This window comes from Akebia trifoliata, chromosome 1, assembly GCF_017979445.1.
Source record: "Akebia trifoliata isolate Shusen 1 chromosome 1, ASM1797944v1, whole genome shotgun sequence".
In the NCBI taxonomy this organism is placed as follows: domain Eukaryota; kingdom Viridiplantae; phylum Streptophyta; class Magnoliopsida; order Ranunculales; family Lardizabalaceae; genus Akebia; species Akebia trifoliata.
The window spans coordinates 10317776-10320016 of record NC_141375.1 but is presented as its reverse complement, the minus strand read 5'-3'; positions in this window follow the sequence as shown (position 1 = coordinate 10320016).

Below are 2241 nucleotides of genomic sequence, written 5' to 3'. Positions count from 1 at the left end.
TCTCGTAAAGCTACCTTTTTTACTAATGTGCAGTCGGAAGAGTGCAATTAAATCAGTCAAATTCAATACAAAAACTCACTTGCAAGGGATGCGTGGGGGTTTTGAGTTTTACTTCCTGTTATAGACGGATGTTGATCGAGTTGAGTTGACTTGGGCCACCAACACCAAACTCGGTGTACGACCCGAGGAGTCGAGACAGTTACGTCCCACTATTGTCCTCCCTTAGTTCTCTTACAGTTCGAGCCTTCTCGGAATAACTTCTAAAAGAAAATCCTACTTTAGTTCTACTTTAAAAAAAAAAAAATATATTCTTGTTCTTTGTCAAAGAATCAGTTCAAGGTGGTGGGATAAAATTTCCGAACCACGTTGCTCCTTGTCGAATCCTTCGATTGAAAACATAGGACAAATCAAAGTTAGAATCCTAGAAAAATTATATGTTCATTAAAATTCAGAAGTCTGAAGAAATATTATGCAAAGATTTGAAGTATGAATCTCAAGGTTTGACCGCGACACCACAGTTGACCCAGGCGACGCGGAAATTTTTTAATGAAATTGACTCAAATTATAGTGTTTTGTTCATGCTGCCTTCAGGAATCCAGTGGTATTTTTTTCAAATTTTTCTAAAACAAAAATTTTGACCAATTGAAAATCAAATAGGATTTCCTAATAAAAAAAATGTTGGTTTACACCGTTGTCCCCGGTAGTAGTGCTAATTTGTTCAAGCTGTAAATGATGATAAAATAAAGAACAAAAGAAAATCTTAGCAAGCAAGGGTCAAACCATAGAGACAACGTTAATCCAAGGTATTTTTACTTTCAATCCAATTCAAGTTTACGTAACCGATTTAAAATCAGTTTGCAAGAGATGATTTATCTAAAATAAACTACTAAGATAAAATCCAAAAAAAAAATATGAAAGGAAACTGTAAATCAATTGGATCCACTTTCACAAGCTTTATCAATGAATTTTGGTTCTCTAATTATCTAGATCCACTAAACAAAGCTAATATTTGTGGATCGGAAAATCAAGCAGTTAAAATATAAACATAATCGAAAGTATGTAATAGTTTAGGCTGAGATTATTAGGTAAACATTAACTATTCTATGTAGAGGATGGTTCTTCTTGAACTTATCAAAAAAAAAATCATCAGAATACAAACTTAATATCATCACAATAAAGTTATGAAGCAATTTCTAGAACAATCAAACACTAACAAATCTTGCTCAGGCTTCCTCAACCGATCTAATGGAGATTTAGCCAACAGCTATCATAAGAACAATTAAGTAAAAATAAAGTAAAAAAAACATTGAAAGAAAAAGAGATGAGAGAAAGAAATTATCTTTATTGTCTCTTGACTTGAAACCGGTAGAACCTCCGTACAACTTTCGTAAAACTAAGAAAGAAAAATATAAAAAAAGAACTAAAAGAAGATAGAGAAGTTAGCCTCCGGGAGAGATTGGAGATCTCCCAGATGATATGTCCTTTAGTCTGATCTCCTATTTATAAAGAGATCAGGTTAAGGTTTTTTGAGTAATTAGGGTTTCGAAAACATTCCATGATTACAAAAATACCAAAGTCCTACTTCAATACGAATGTATTTTAGCCGCCAAGCTTCAGTATGAATTTCGAGGCTTGACTTTCTTCGTTGACCATCCCGCTTTCGTTGACTGATGCGTCGTGGCAAAATTTTGGTCAATTGACATAAATTTTGGTCTACAATCTTATTTTGGATCTTGGATCAAAGTGGTCACTTCGAATTTTCCTGATTCGTTTTGAAACTTTGCGAATAATTTTTGTTACATGTAAATAACAGTAATCAACTCTGAATTACGTAATTAAATTGAAAACGATAATAAATATGGACTAACCATGCATTATGTCTAATAAAAGGATTTAGTGTTTAATTTATTAATAAGGTCTATGTAATTAGGGCTCTAGAAATGACTTTCTAGACCCTGATTACTAGCCTTCATACTCTAAAAAGGAAATAAAAAAATGGTCGGTTGGTATCATTGTTGCTTGAAGGAAAGTTGCCCTGGACTAGGCGAACATAGTAGCACACATTTTAGAGTTTATTATTGTTCCTGAGGGAAATAGTATTGGAAAGTTCGCACTGCAACTGTGTACGAGTTGCCCTGATTGGTAGATTACCTTGGAGACAGGCAGTTGTTTTCCAATGTTTTGCGTTTACCAACTTAGGTGTGTCGTGATGGAAACTACCAACTTAATCTTCCAATAGAT